The sequence below is a fragment of the Dermochelys coriacea genome, chromosome 17, assembly GCF_009764565.3.
Source record: "Dermochelys coriacea isolate rDerCor1 chromosome 17, rDerCor1.pri.v4, whole genome shotgun sequence".
Taxonomy (NCBI): Eukaryota; Metazoa; Chordata; order Testudines; family Dermochelyidae; genus Dermochelys; species Dermochelys coriacea.
The window spans coordinates 17,453,720-17,469,278 of record NC_050084.1 but is presented as its reverse complement, the minus strand read 5'-3'; the positions used below and the strand labels follow the sequence as shown (position 1 = coordinate 17,469,278).

The window sequence follows — 15,559 nt, the reverse complement described above, 5'->3', positions numbered from 1 at the left end:
TAATCATAGAAAGATATTTAATGCGAGAGTGGCAGGAAAAAAAAGCAACAAAGCCTCTGTCTACTTACTCAGCATAAAACATCCACCATGTATGAAATAGGTTATTCTTCTTCCAGGTAGGTGAACACAAGGGGAACATTAGTAGAGTTTTTTTTTGTCATTTCTTCTACAGCAGTGGTACCCAGACTTTAACAACCTGTGAACCCCTTTCACAAAAATGTCAAGTCTCGCAAACCCCCTCCTAAAAATGAATATTTCCAGGGATTTTCTCCTTTACCTGAGTATAAATTATAAAAGCATTAATCTTGCAAATATAAATTGTTTTATGACATGCTTTACACACTATTATTTATCATTACAGTATTTTATTACATTATGAAAACGGCAACACTCTTCCAAGATCTCACTTTTGTAGCTTGTATCACGTTGAATAAGCCTGTTATAAGACAGGCTCCTATGGTTCATCAAGGAGTATCAGATATGAAACAGCATGAAGGATATTAAGAAGGCCACTAAATGGTTCCTCCTACACAAGCATTCAGGTCTTGAGCAGTCCTGGCAAACAACGCATGGTACAACAAGCTTAAACTTGGTCTTCAGCATAATTTTAAAAACAACACTAGCTGCCTATTTAATTTTAAAAACAGCAAAAAATATCCACCTCCCTTTCATTTCTTATAAGGAGTCTTGAAGTTAAATATCCTCATGGTGATAGATATGCTTTGCTTTGATCTGCCTTAGCTCCTTGGAAGTCCCAGGGCTCCGGGCTGCTGGCCCCGTGCTGAATTTTTTCCACCCCTAGAACCCCCCGTAACATTTTGTGAACCCCAGTTTGGGAACCACTGCGCCACAGGAATGGAGTTGTCATATTAAAAGTTACAAGTAGAAATAAAGGTTTTGGGGTGGGAATAGATGTTCATTGAAACCCCATTGTTGCATATGAGACAGGCCCCTTTACGACATGCTGCCTCCATGAACAAAGCAACCAGAAATAGCAGGAGCAGGGAGACCTCTTTAAAAGGAAACAATCATGAATGTGTACAAAAAAAAGTGGGATTTTTTTTTTTTTTTTTAAGGTGAGTAGGGAAATCTGACAGTAGCAGAAAGGAGCTGGAAAAACAAACAGGTGTGTCCAGAAACAGAGGACATGGTAGCTATAGCAATGGGACAGTTGATATGGACAAAAGGCTGCCCGTGTGACCTTCTTTACAATGCAGTGTGGCCTATTAAGTGCAGTGTGGTCTATTAACTGGTGACATTGCCTGCATGCGCACATGTGCCAGCGGAGGCTGATGTACAACGTGTTAAATGGACAGGCCAGCGTGTCTATCGGTGCTTGGGGAAGAGGCAGAGGTGGGACCTAAACGTAAGCAAGTACTCTGGAAGCTGGGGCAAAGCAGGAGGGGCCAGGGAGACTGGGATAAGCAACTTTTCAGTTCAGGATCAGTTGCGCTGTCTCTGCCTTTCCGGCGCAGCCACAAAGGCTGCTGGCCATAGTTACAGGCAAAAAAGGAGAAGCACCAAGAACTGTTCCATCTCCTCCCCTGACCACTTGCCTGCAAGAGCCCCTGGGAGCCTGCAGTGGCAGCAGAAGTGCTGTTCCACTGGCTTTGCCCAGGCGTGAGAAGGGGAGCAACTAGCCTTGGTTGGTGCCATCACACACACACACTCTCTCTCTCCAAATATACAGGCAGGTGAGAGAGCTGCCACGACCCTCACCCTCTTCTGGGGGCCCTAAGACAATCACATCGAATGCCCAAATGAACCAGATGGGTGGGTGGCATCATTCATATTCTCGCATCTGTGAAAAGCTCCCTTTTGTAACGTCCATGGAGCTGGCGTGGAATTTCCAGTCCGTTGCATGTGCAGTGCCACCGACACCCAGGCGTTTCTCCACAAGGGCCTGTGCAAGCCTCCCATTGACACGAGCAGGAGATGCCATTAGAGGGAACGTGGCCCTAACTTAGTAGCTCAGTTCCATGAACTATTATTTAAAATCAAAGGCAGCCCTCTCCCCAAGAGTGACAACTCCACGCTAAACTGTCCCAAGTCCCACAGGGCCCATCACCCTGCGTTCTAATCCCAGCTTGGCCACTGACCTGCTACGTAACCTTGGGCAAGTCACTTCGCCCCTCTGTGCTTCTATTTCCCCTCCCACTCTATTGTACTCTCCTTGGGGCAAGATCTTTATTCTGTGTTTGTATAAAGCCCCGACCTTAGCTGGGGATTCTAGGTGCTATTTGCCTGTCTTGGATATTTATATGCACCCCCCCGCACACACCGTACCATTACTGAAGTATCTGAGTGGGGAAACTGAGGCCCAGGGAGACTAAGTGACTTACCGAAGGTCACACAGGAAGCCTGTAGTGGAGCAGGCGATTGGAACCAGGTTTTCCAACTCCTAGGCTAGAGCCCTAACCGTCCTGCCTCTCTTTCTCCCTCGCCACTGCAATACAAAGAGTAGCAGTCATCAGCCCACAAGACATGGAAAATGGCATGGCATTTTTAACCAGGTTGTATCTATTCAGAGATCCTGCCTCCTCAAGTGTTTCCTGGAGAGCTTGGCAGCGAGCCAAGCAAAATAATTAACAATGTTCAGGTCAAATCGATGTTTCAGGACTGTGTGTTGGCTCAGCAGGGATTTGAGACAGATCGTTTTGCAAGGGACATTTTGTTTCACACGGACAGGGAATGGCATATGTTGCCGACTGTTCACTCCTGTTCTATGTCAGGGAGCTGAAACAGATCCAGTAAGTTCTGCTGGCTACACAGCTGCTGTCCAACGTTCCTCTCCTCAGGTCCCCTGAGTCAGGACAAGAGGAAGTGCCACATATCAAAGAGGCACTGGAATAAGCAAGTTCGCCACATCCTGTGGAGGGAAGGTGTGGGGGGAGAGGGAGGGAAAAAGGGTTACCAATGGAAGTGAAACAGTTGCAACTTCGCTAAGCAATTAGCTCAGGAGCCAGGACAGAGTGTCTCAGAGAATGTGAACAGCATCCATGAACTAGCCAAGCAGAGGTGCCAGAGCACTAAGTACTAGGTATTAGCATGTGTGGGGGCTAATGTGTACCTGCCATGTGTACCTGGACCAGCTACAAAATCATGGAAATTAGAGAGGGAAAAGACTTGTTCCATCCCGTCTCGCTCCCCCATCTCCCCTTCACTACAGCATCAATTCTAGTTCCTTGTACAGCCTTATATTAATGTGTCTCAAAGGATGCAGCTCCCCCTTGCCAACCGTCACAATTACCCTATCCTGTTTTTATTATTTGTATTACTGCCTATAGATCTGGAGATCAAGGCTCTATTGGGCCAGGCACCGCATAGACACATTGTAACAGACAGTCCCAAAGAGTTTACAATCTAAATAGACAAGACAAAGAGTGGAAAGGGAAACAGACACACAGCGGGGAAGTGACTTGGCCAAGGTCACCCAGTAGGTCAGTAGCAGGGGGGGAATAGAACCCAGATGTCTCCTAAGTCCCATTCCAATCCTCTTAACACTGGACCTTGCTGCCTGCTCCATTTAGTTCATAGGCCAGTGTTAACTTTAGGGCTTGTTTGGGTGTTTTGCCATTGAGCTGTAGCTCACAAAAGCTTATGCTCTAATAAATTTGTTAGTCTCTAAGGTGCCACAAGTACTGCTTTTCTTTTTGCGAATACAGACCAACACGGCTGCTACTCTGAAACCTGCTTTCCACGAGTCACCCTCCTTTTGAATTTCTGTGTTCCTGGAGTATTAAACTAGCATTTTTCCAAGTTCAATCACATTTCCTCAGTATTTCCAAAGTCCACATGGTTTGGCCCACTCTGCGCAGTTTCAGTTCACCGAAAAAATCAGGTGGGAACATCTGCTGCAGCCAGGCTGGAGAAGCCAGCACTAGGCGTTCAATAACCCTGCTTAACATCCCTTCACTCTACAGTCAAAAACATTAGAGGGCCAGGCTCTGTTCTCTGTCACAGCAGGAGTAAGGTTACCAGAGTCAATGGAATTACCGTGGGTTCACAGCAGCACAGCTGAGAGCAGAATCCTATCCTCAGAATATGAACTTAGGCAGGGTATACATGGCTCTGAAGATTCATCTACAGAGGGAAAAAAAAAAAAAACCAAAACCCTGCAGCAGCAAGTCTCTGAGACTGGATCAACTGGCTCGGGCTCATGCTGCAGGGCTCAGAATAGCAGTATAGATGCTGGGGCTTGGCCTGGAGCACAGGCTCTGAGACTCATCCCTGGCCAGGTTTCAGAACCTGGGCTCCAGCCTGCTTAGACATGGCCTAAACCCAAAGTTCTCCCTCTTGATATAAATATGTCAACAATAATAGAGATCCATGGAAGGAAAGCATCTGAGTTTTGCTGCCGGTGAAACCCCACCATATGAATAATGAATCACACTGCTCACTAGCTGGACTTGAGCTACAATGATCAACTTTGACCTGACTCGTTTGTAATGGAAGTCATAGATCAGGGCTGACAATTGGGGTAGTCTGCATACGTAAGCTCATTACTATGCTGGCAACTTCAAGCAGCCTTGGGTAAGCGGATTCAACACTTCACTGTCAAGCATGTTTACTATCACTGGGCTGGTGTCTGAGCCAGCACCGTTACTTCAGCAAATGAAAAAGCAGCAAGGCCAGCCCCAGGGAGCTGGAGACCAAATAATTTAGTGGAGCTGGGCAGTAGTCAACACGCTGTCCAGCTGGATGAAGCAGTAGTTCAGATGGAAGGGGATTCTGTGCCAGCATTCCTGATGTATGGGCTACCAGACGAATGTCAAGAGAAACAATCCCCAAAATAAAGAGGCCGCTGTGTGAAGCTTTAACAGGCGGATGAGGCAGAGATTCACTCTCTGCCAGGAGCGTAACTTCAAAAGAATCTTGTGGAGGTGAGGAGAGGGGAAATCAAGTGCCAGAAAGTTTTTAAAGTGAGGTATTTGCCCAGCCCTGTTGAGATTTGTTCAGTTCATTTCACCTGGATGCTTCCCTTCTTCACTCTATAGTGCCATGTGCTGGGCTCAGGGACTGGCAAAGTGCGGCGAGGACTCTGCTGCCTTTCTTTGGGACTTGAGAGAGCTGCAAATCCTCAGGAGAGACACAGAGTCCCAATCTATCTTGGGAAGATCTCAGATCGCACAGGACAGGGAAAGGCCAAGACTCAGTTTGGAGGAGACTGCTGAGAGCCGCAGCTCAGTGTACTTTGAAGAGATCATTGCTACCGTCGCAGTCTGTTTCTGAGCAGGTTGTTGAATAAAAAGGGCTGACAACTTTCTGCAAGCTTCTGTCTGACCCCCTCTCTCCCTCCTCTCCCCTGGGACAGGCATGCATTACCAGGTCACTTTCCAGGGCACACAAAACACACCTAGGAAGTATCCAAGCAAGAATTCAGCTCCAGCAGACTTAGCTCTCCTGCCCTGGAGCACTATTAACCCACTGAGTGCTGGCCAGGTTTGGGGGCAGGAAGGTTACAAACAGTAGCAATTGCTGTATAGCCCAGTTTTCTGTACAGACACCACAGAAGCTCTCCAGACCCCCCAAAAGTCAGCCACGTCTCAAGTCAATGTGCACAAAGTGTCTTCTTGAACTGACCACGCTGACCAAACTCCTAAGCCTCCCCAATGTATGCGGAAAGTAGCTCCCACAAACAAGGGCAGAGAGAACGGCAATATACACACAACCTTCTCTCGGAGGCTCAGAGAGAGCAGCTCTGTGGGTGGGAACCCACTCCACTGCACTGAGGCTGTATGTCAAATTCGTTGAAATTCTGAGAACAGGCGTTCCCAGACACTGCATCAGGACACAGTGTTCTTCACTAGCAAGTCATGGCGTTCAGCTGCCTTGATAGAAATTTGGACACACTTGAGCTAATGTATTTACTCTTGTCTATGCTTCAAGATTCAGGCAGTTTCCAGATAAAAGTAGCATAAAGTCTCAAGCTAAGGCAATATACATAACAGTCTACTAATGGCCAGGACAATACCTACTCATGCCTAGCATTCATTGTTTTGAGAGAGCAGTACTAGCACTGGACTTCCAGAGACTACCACTGCATCAAGCATACACAAAAAAAGGAGAACGGACAAAGATTCTCTAGGAATATATAGAGCCAGCAGAGAGCTAACATGCCAAATGGGCACCATCTCCAGCCATCTGAGTTGCAATATTTGACAGCAAGAATGAAATATCACACAAAGAAAAACGGTGCTTTTGACAGTAGCCTATGCACTTCAATCACACAAGTTAAACCTGAGTTAAGGAGCTTGCCAGAACCTGCAGTTAGGTTTCTAATTCCTTGAGAGCAGGCCCCTTATTATTTATATGGCAGTACAACCTAGAAGCCTCAGTTGGGATTGGCGCTGTACATACATTTCCTAAGAGAAAGTCCCTTCACTGTGAGCTAAACAGACAAGGCCGACAAGGATGGGAAAGGAAAAGCACAGGACCAGAGAGGATAATTGAAGGTCACATAGCAAGTCTGCGGCAGAACCAGGAAAACTACCCAGCTATCCTGAATCCTTGTCGCAGTGTCCTGCACGCCAGACTACACTGCCTCTGGGATCCTGGCTCAATGCTGTATAGCATGATTAAAGGCTGTAGCTTGTCTCAAGAGCCCTAATATGGTTTGAGCATTTTGTCAGCAACTAGAAGTCGCAAGCAGAATTCTTAGCTTCAGCTTACTTCATTGGCATAGTCCCTTGAGTTTAGATGGTGGATATGTGACTGGTGCAGCTTTCTTGTGTTTTGTTCCCCTGTAGTTGAAACATCTTGCCAAACCAAATCACGATGCTGTGTGCAGTGTCATCACACCACAGTCTATGATGCCTTTAGGAAGGTATCAAGCCACGAACACACAACAGAGGTATACACCCAGGTGACAACTGGGGAGCTGACGCCCAATTTCAGCAGTAAAAAGTTGCCAGAGATCAAGCACATCAAACTACACCGAGATGGAAAGTCACAGAGAGGCAGATGCAGTTCACACACATGCATGCTGGATGGACACTCATTTGTAACGCTAACTGGTACGATCGCCTGGCTAGTGCTCTCAAAACCCATAAGACCACATCAATCCTTTTAATTATGGAATACTCTCTCCACTTCAAAAAAACTGTCAGGAACATTAGCACTCTGGGGATGAGGAAGACGCACGAAAGATTTGCACAAATGAAAAAGATAAAAGCCTGACGTGCCAGTCTGAAAAGAAAACCAAGTTCTGCTTAAAAAGAGGAGCAATACCTTGAAAAGACAAGCTTGGGAACTTAAATTCGTAATGCTGCTGGACACTGAAGCTGTCTCTCCACTAGCACTTTTGGTTGGCAAAATTTTGGTGGTCGGGGGTGTGAAAAAACTACCCCCCCCCCCAACCTACATAAGTTTCACTGACAAAAGCACTGGTGTGGACAGCGCTATGTTGGTGAGACATACTCTCCTGCCGACATGCTACCGCCGTGCGTTGGGGGTGGTTTAATTAGCGGCTACACAGGAGACCTTACAGTGGGCAGCTGTGCCACTTAAGGTCTGTACGTCGACATAGCCTATGCCTTGTCTACGCTACGCTTTTATTGACAAAAGGTTGTGTCGATACTCAAAAAGCACTATAATAAAAATCAGTATTGCATGTTCACACATTCCCTCTGTCAGCAGAGGGCATCCACACTTGGGGCACTAGCATCGACACCGGTCAGCAGTCCAGCTTGACACCTTCTGCCACTAGATCTTGGGGGAAGAAGGCTCAATGTCCCATGATGCATTGCTTTCTGTCCCAGCATTCCATGGACTTCTGGTTTTCTTTCATGGCATTTTTCAACAGACCTTTCTTGTGTTCCCCGGCATCTGAGAAGGGATGGATTCCCTCACTGCTCTCCTGTGCTCTGATAAGGGTCATGAAGACATCACAGATGGCAGAGCAGTTAATTGCGAAGTTCCTAACTGAAGAAGACTCCCAGTTGCCCGTCATGCTGTGTGATATGGATTGGAGCAACTTTAGATTGCTTTTGGCATTCACAGAACAGTTGCACAGGGTAGACCATTTCTTTTGGGCTTGGGAAACAAGCACTGAATGGGTGGGATCATATCCTCATGCGAGTGTGGGATGATGAGCCGTGGCTTCAGAACTTTTGGATGTGGAAAGCCATCTTCTTGGAACTCTGCGGAGCTTGTCCCAGACCACTGGCGCAAGGACACCAGAATGAGAGCTGCCCGGTTGGTAGAGAAGCGTGTGGCAATCCCTGTGTGGAAGCTGGCGACTCCAGACTGCTACTGGTCGCTTGTGAATCAATTTGGAGTCAGGAAGTTGACCGTTGGGGCTGCGTCAATGCAAGTGTGCAGGGAAATTATTCGCATCCTGCTCCAAAGGACTGTGGCTTTGGGAAATGTGCGTGAAATAGTGGACGGCTTTGCAGAAATTGGTTTCCCTAACTGTGGAGGGGCGATAGATGGCATACATATTCCAATTTTGGCACCAGACCACCTTGCGACAGAGTACATCAATAGGAAGGGATACTTGTCCATGCTGTTGCGCAGGTGCTTGTAGATCATCCTGGGCGTTTCACTGACATCAACATGGGGCAGTCCAGGGAGGTGCATGACGCATGCATCTTCAGGAACACCGGCCTGTACAGAAAGCTACAAGCGGGGACTTTCTTTCCAGATCAGATTATAGTGGGGGTTGTTGAAATGTCAAGAGTGATCCTGGGAGACCCGGCGTACTCCCTACAGTCATGGCTCATGAAACCTTACATGGGAAACCTGGACAGCAGTAAGGAGTGGTTCAACAACAGGCTGAGGAGGTGGCCAGATGACAGTGGAATGCGTCTTTGGCAGATTAAAGGTGTGCTGGCGATTCCATTTTGGAAGGTTAGACCTCAATGAGGATAATATTCCCATGGTTATAGCTGTGTGTTGTATGTTGCATAATCTCTGTGAAGCTAAGGGTGAAAGGCTTGTTCAGGGGTGGAGTGTTGAGGCAGACTGCTTGGCTGCTGGTTTTGAGCAGCCGGATTCCAGGGCTATCGGAGGGGGCAATTCGAATCAGGGAGGCTTTGAGGCAAAACTCTGAAAATGAGAACCAGTAATGTATATCTCTGATGGGTACTGCAAAGTTACATTACATATAGTTTTCCTAGGAAAAATGGTGACATTTGGGGCTTAACATTCCAGTAAGCAAATGATTAAATTGCCTGCTATCTCAATTTGTAGAGAGCAAATAAAGATGAGTTACCATTCAAAAATTTGCTTTTATTGCACAACACACACACACACACACACACACACACACACACACAGATGATTGATGGGAAAGGAGGTATCCAGGAAGCAGACTTTCAGAGTTCTGTGTAGGTCCAGCTATTATTTTGAAAATTGTCTGAGGGAATGGAGTGAAGGGGAAACTGAGAAGTTCCAGAAAGCAGAAAGGACTGTGTGGGCGGAGTTTCGAGGGACATGGAAAAGAGTTCTGAATATTCTGCAGGAGACAGCAGGCACGCATTTGCTCAGTCTACATCATTAAGGACTTCAGAATCTGCAATTGCTATTCCATGACTTTAAACATCTGCTTAGTAGCATCCTTAAATTCCTGATTTTCTTTTCTGTCCTGCCTTTCGGCTTCCCTCCACTCCTTGCGTTCCCTCTTCTCTGAATTGGAGAAGTGCAGTACCTCACAGAACATATCTTCTTTACTCAGTCTTGGGCACTTTCTTATCTAGCAGAGACACTTGGCCAGTACATGCGAGGTGTTCACGAAGGCCACATCTGTCAAAGCAGAAGGAACAATGCACAGAAGCATGATTGTTAAATTCACACACAGCATTGAAACATTTCAGTAAATCACACCTTTCGTAACATAACAAATCACTTTTTCACTGACCCTTAGCAAGCACACATCTCTGCAAACACCCAAAGCATGGTAAGTGTTGGCTGGGGAGTTGGAGGAGCTCTACATGGGGAAAAAAAAGCACTCTGCAAGGGTTGCAGTGCAGCCAACTAGGGAAAAAAAATTCTAAAATTCTCCCACACTTTTCCACAGGCGGGGGTCATTGTAGCAGATATCTCACTGCTGAGGGTAAGCAGGGAAGTGAGCGTTCATCTACCACATGCTGGTGGCTTTTGCCTGTATGCCGTTTTGGTCCCTGCACAAGTGATTGACAAATGGCACGGGAAAGTTTCCTTCAATGGGGGAAGGAAGAAAGCAGCTCTGCCAAGGAAGGTTCGGCAGAGGATTACTGAGTACCTCCAGGAAACTTTCCTGAAGATCTCTCTGGAAGATTCCCATGAGATCTTGGTGTGCATCAAAACCCTGTTCCACCATACTGATTAGCTACACAGGGAAGTGTCCAGCTCACAGAAAAACAGCCAACCTTGTACATTTCTATACCCTGAACCCACCTCCGCACTACACAAACCACAGCCACTTACCAGGCATCTCCTCTCCTGCTTCTTTCTCGCTGGAGAGCAACTGCTGAGACTGGCTAAACACCTCAGGAGTGGTGAACAGTTCCTGGCTGTCTGCCCCACTGGGCGACCCTGCCAGGAGCTGCATATCCTCATCTAACTCCACCTCTTCATCAATGACTTCATCCTCTGGGTTAGGTCCTCTTTCCGCCACCTCCAGACCCCCCGAGGTATCCACAGGGCTCTTGATGGTGGAGGTAGAGTCGCCACAGAAGATAGTGTCCAGCTCCTTTAGAGCCAGCAGGTCTTAGGTGTAGCCTCAGAGCAACGGTTCGCCTCCCTTGCCTTATGGTAGGCCTGACTCAGCTCCTTTATCTTCGCTCTGCACTGCAGTGTGTCCCAATCATAGCCCTTTTCGCACAAGCCTCGAGAAATCTGCCCATAGGTATCAAAATTCCTTAAGCGCAGCCAAGACTGCACAGCCTCTCGTCCCCATATACTGAGCAGATCCAGCAGCTCCACAGTGGTCCAAGTGGGAGAGCGTTTGCTGCGATAACCTGCCATGGTCACCTGTGAAGATACGATGAGACCTCTCCATGTGGAAAAACAGGAAATGGGAATTTCAAAAATTCCCAGGGCTTCTAAGAGGGAGGGGTGGATGGTTGTTTACCTGGCTGCAGGGCAGTGGAGTTCAAACTCCTGACCAGAGCAGTCAGGATGGGCATTGTGGGACACCTCCTGGAGGCGAATTAAAGCGATAAAATGAAGTGTGGTGCCTACACCAGCACTTTGTCAACAAAAATTTTGCGCAAAAAGCCAATGTCTCTTATTGGAGTGGTTTTATTTTGTCGCCAAACCAGGGCATTTGAGGCCAAAAGTCACAATGCAGTGTGCACTGTTTTGTCGAGAAAAGCTACCTTTTGTCAACAAAACCCTGTAGTGTAGACAAGGCCTAAAAATAAAGATTTAAACAGCGATAGCTGGGTTTTATGCCTCATTGTAACACACCCTGTCACCTACTAACTCTCCATTGTCCACTTCATTTTAAGCGTTTCACCTACAACATGTGTGAAACCCTAATGCTTAATCTGTCCCACCTTGTATTTAGCTTGGACTCTTGTTTCCTTCTCCTGACTGAAGGAAGTGCTCTGTGAAGCTCAAAAGCTTCTCTTCTTGAAATTGGTCTAATAAAAGATATTACCTCATCCACCTTGTGTCTCTTGACAAAAAAAAAAAAAGTTGAAAAACAGAATTAGCTCAGTTGACATTTTTGGTTAATATGAGTTTTACTGTAGCTGGTTTATGTAATGGAAAATGGTGAGAATGCAAGATGACCTATTTTTAAGCAGTTTGATAAGACCCGAGATCTTGACCTGTTTCAAGAATTCTGTGCCTCTCTGCCCTTTTATTTAGGAATATTCCTGCTTACAATAGCAGGCCAAACAAAACGTTTAAGCACATGGTTAGGTCCATCTCCAAGACAAGCATCTAAGTATTTAATTAACTTTAGGTATTTGCATTAGGCTATGCCTTAAGCATGTACCTAAAGTTAAGCATGTGTTTAAATGCTTTGATGAACAGAGAGGAACTGCTAAGGTGGCCAAACCTTCAGGATTGGCCAGAATCTCCTAGAATCGGCATTGATCTCCCGGAGACTGTTGAAAGCAATCCAGGAGATTTTAATAAGATATTTTAAGAAACTGACATTATATCATGTTGGGGGAAAAAAATCTCCCAGAATAGCTTGCCAGTCAGAGTTGGCAATCCTAAGGACTTCTAAACCAGAGGCCTTGAAAGTCACACACACACACACATTTTGGTGGCTGAGGCTATGGCTACACCACGCAGCTTTTAGTAACACAGCTGTGCTGCTACAGCCAGGCCGCTAAAAGCTGCACAGTGAAACTGCCATTTTTGGCAGGAGAGAGCTCTCCTGCCAACAAAAAACTTCCATCCCATCATGGGCAGCAGCAGTTTTATCGACAGGAAAGCACTCCTGCCGACAAAGTGCTGTTCACACTGGTGCTTTTTGTCAGTAAAACTTCTCGTTCGGCATGTGTATGGTTTTTTTTTTTTTTTAAAAACATCCCTGAATGACAAAAGTTTTGCCAACGAAGTCCAGTGTAGACATAAGCCACAAGAGAGAAGGGCCCACTGACAAATATTTCAAGTAGCTTCAATCTCACCCTTCGTCAGTTTACTAACACTTTCTGCTCTTGTTGCACACTATACAGGTTAAGTCTTTCCTCTTACTTGCACGGAAGATGTAAAAAAAAGGCTGAAGCATTGATGGAAGGACAGGCTGTACGATAGGGAAATGGAACAAGAAACCAGGGGAGAGAGGAGGAATGAAGTAAGGCAGGAAGAGCAGGGGAGAAAAACAGCACCAGGAGAACATCTCAGATTTGATTAAGTAGGGCACAGCGTAGGGAATCCTCTATTCACTAAGACCAACCATTGAAGCCAAGCACTCGAGTTTTTCCAAGTGTACCGTCTACACTGCCACTTTCCAGCACTGAAACCTGCATCGTGTGTGTGTGTGTGTGTGTGTGTGTGTGTGTGTGTGTGTGTCCGTCCGTTCAAAGAAAGTTTCAGTGCTGTAAGTGGCAGTGTAGACAAGGCCTTAGACACAGGTTATCAGCCTCCCAACTGAGACTGACCTTTCAATGATTGGCTGGTGTCAGCAGAGGAACTTTGAAAAGCATCCTCTTCAGGAACATATCATTGTGTGTTTGTTTTTATTTAAAAGGTTTGTTTAGGACTTTTGCCTAAAACCAAAAACTTGTGCCGTTTAGGACTTCATGTGATTGCGGTACTTGCCTGTCACCTGAAGACAACCCGCCACTTGTGACAGTCCCTTTCAAAACAGGTTTCAGAGTAGCAGCCATGTTAGTCTGTATTCTCAAAAAGAAAAGGAGGACTTGTGGCACCTTAGAGACTAACAAATTTATTTGAGCACAAGCTTTTGTGCATCCGATGAAGTGAGCTGTAGCTCACGAAAGCTTATGCTCAAATAAATGTGTTAGTCTCTAAGGTGCCACAAGTCCTCCTTTTCCTTTTAAAACAGCCCCTTGTGATAGTTCAGTTGTGTCACAAAGCAGCACAATCCTGTTTGCATGAAATACGCTGTTCATAACAAACAAGGGAAACGAAAGTATAGGATCAGAGCACTGGGCTAGACTGCTGTAGATGTGCTCAGGTTTTACACCAGGGCAGTTCCAGTGATTTAAAATGGAGTCATGCCCAATTTATACTGTTATAACAGACAGCACATTTAGGCTCAAGGTCTACAACTAGAATTCTGTGCAAGTTGTCCAAAACACGTCAAAGGGTCTTTATATTTGATTCAGACTACAGAGGCTGTTATTCACCACCAAGAAAAATACATGGCCTTTATATAGCACCTGTGATCCAGGAGCTCAAAGCACTTCAAACATTAAGCCAACCACTATTCATCTGAATTAGATGAATATTGCCCCATTTCATCAATGGAGAAATTGAGCCAACAAGAGGGATTGCTCCCAGTCAGCAGCAGAGCCTCAACTACAAACCCAGAGCCAGTTCTCAGTCCTATATTTTAACCACTACACCACACTTTCCCTACATACATTAAACATATTTTAAATGCAGCATTCCACTGCCAATGTTTTTTAAGCTAACGTGTAACCTACAACCATCCCCTCAAAATGACACCAATCCCTCTTTCACTTTCGCAGCAAGCACCTACCAGCTTCCAGACCTGTGTACTGTCGCATCAGCTTCCTCAATGGTGTGTAATGAATTTACAGAAGTAAACGTAAGGCAGACTTATTGACTTCTGCCCCATTAGAAACCAGAAAAATCCATGTCTGCAAATTGAAGACAGGCAAAACTGGCGGGAGGGGATGGGGCGGGGGGGAGAGAGGCACTGCTCCATTTTACTAGCAATTCTCCACTGGCAGCTTCTATATTATCAGGGTTTGTCTGCACGCAGAATTGTCCCACTTTCACTTAGAGTGTGATTTTAAACTAATTTAGTTAAACCAGTGTACACGCTTATTCTGGTATAGTTTAAATTGATTAGGAACAGAAATAAGCTAAACCTATAGAAATCACTTAAAACCAAAATAAAGCACATACTCAGAGATTTGGACCAGTTTAGCTGAGCAAATTTTTGTGGACACCACTTCTAAAGTCAGTAACACATTAAAAGGATCTAGTTTCTTAAAGGGTTAGGCAGAAGGAGCTTGGATGCTATCAGCTGTAAGGGGTTGTGGCAACAGACTAAGATCGTGTAGGTACAGATGCGTGGGTGGGGCAGGAAAGGTCAATGGTATTTGCTTATTTTGCTTTAAGCATGCCATTGAGTTTTGCTCTTAAAAGCAGCAGGGGTGGAAAAAGCATCCCACAATAAATGAATGAAAACAGCTAGTTTACAGCCTGATCCTGCTCACAATAATGGGAGAGGAACATCCCTGTCCTAGATTCTCCTAGCCCTTAGAGGATCACTCGAGTATAGTACATCCTACAGTTCAGGTTATCAATATGTATTTAATAAATACATGACAAATCTCTTTGGCCTTGTACGAAAGGGGAAACCAACTTCCGGACTGGCCAAATGCCAGAGATTCCCAACTTGCCACTCCAGGGAAAAACCCTCATGTTCCCACCAACCAGCCTCTCAGGAAAAAGCCTGTGTAAATAAATAGGCTTTGTAGCATGCTTAGAAGGCCAACAAACTGCAGCTCTAATGGACCAGTGGGGAGAATCACCCTTGCCAGCAACCTCCTCCCATTTACAGTATGGGAGTGGCTATGGCACAGAAGTGTCTCTCAATGTAGCCAAGAGTGACACTTGTACAGGAACTCTATAGGTGTGAACCACCACCTTGAAACAAATTGTGGCCCAACCCTACAACTGGATCCACACAGACAGACCCCCACTGAAGTCAACAGGCTCTATATAGGTACAGGGGTTAGTCCACATGGAACCAATTGCAGGATTGGAGCCAAGCCAAGCCTCATGTGATGTTTGTGTGGCAGAGTGTGATATCAGCTATAAAATACTAAGGAGGACAAGCAGATTTATTTACAGTCATCCTGCCCCTAATGATTAACACTCAAAGTAAACCTCTAGTTCTTGCTGCAAATTCAATATTTAATCTTCAGTGAGGGAAAGAAAAACAAAACTACAGACA

General features: G+C 45.8%; 1 long non-coding RNA gene across 1 annotated transcript; it reads right to left on the bottom strand.

Moving 5' to 3' along the window:
• Positions 1 to 1,074: 1,074 nt before the first annotated feature.
• Positions 1,075 to 3,572, bottom strand: LOC122457003. Its single transcript, XR_006276258.1, has 2 exons — positions 2,710 to 3,572; positions 1,075 to 2,446 (listed from the first exon to the last, which is right to left on the bottom strand). It is a non-coding gene; the product is annotated as an uncharacterized LOC122457003 (long non-coding RNA).
• Positions 3,573 to 15,559: the final 11,987 nt, after the last annotated feature.